At 42.7% G+C, this 769-nt stretch overlaps 1 long non-coding RNA gene across 1 annotated transcript in view; it reads left to right on the plus strand.

Annotated features, from left to right (window-relative positions):
• LOC111815506 overlaps positions 1–334 on the plus strand; it is a 17,499-nt gene extending 17,165 nt beyond the window's left edge. Inside the window, exon 4 of the long non-coding RNA XR_002820188.1 lies at positions 5–334. This is a non-coding gene — a long non-coding RNA (uncharacterized LOC111815506). The remainder of the gene's footprint in view (positions 1–4) is intronic.
• The last annotated feature ends 435 nt before the right edge of the window (positions 335–769 follow it).

Here is a 769-nt window from a genome sequence, read left to right on the forward strand (position 1 = left end):
GAAGATTTTGCCAACTCATGGAAGATACTTGTAGTAGTCATCCATCTAAAGTCATTCTGGATTTATTTTCTCCTGCTAGAATTCGTTTGAAAAATTGGAGATTCTGATTTGCTGTAATGAGTATCATGGATAACAGATACCCAAGAACCAGCGGCCTTTCTTGCCCTCAATAAGCTGAAGCCAAAACCCTTTGGTAGCTTACTGAGTAAGGTGGGAGATGATCTCGGATCTACCCATTCTCTCTCCTACTCCTGAACTGGAAAGCCACTTACTCCGAGAGTTCAGGTCATGCTTATTGTCAGTCATGAGATTTATTAATGACCTGAAACTGTAATATTGCACTGTACTCTAAATAAAGGGTGAAAATAGAGAAAAAAAAAAAGAAATCAGTGGAAAAAGGCTTGAGCCAATGACATTTGTGTTTGTGACTGGCATATAGAGACAATCTGCACTCACAAATGCGTTAGCCTCCATTCGTACACCAGTCCAGTCACTCTTAGGCCCCTTATTCCATCCCACTCTTGGCCACTGGTCCACAGAAATAGCACAACATTGTGAGAGTGCCCCTTGCAAACAGAAATGCAAAGCAAACTTCCCAACACCTCCTAGCGCTTTGCTATTTTGTGTTCTTACTTGGCTTGCATTTGACTCACAGCCCAGCCTGGTGCATTTCACAGTGGTTCTCTTCAGGCTGCGTTTAATTGCTTGAAAAAAGTTCTTGCTCAGGTGACATGAGCAATGTAGACTGTGACTCGCTCCTGAGACTTGG

This window comes from Octodon degus, unplaced genomic scaffold (genome assembly GCF_000260255.1).
Source record: "Octodon degus isolate 3935 unplaced genomic scaffold, OctDeg1.0 scaffold00017, whole genome shotgun sequence".
Taxonomy (NCBI): Eukaryota; Metazoa; Chordata; class Mammalia; order Rodentia; family Octodontidae; genus Octodon; species Octodon degus.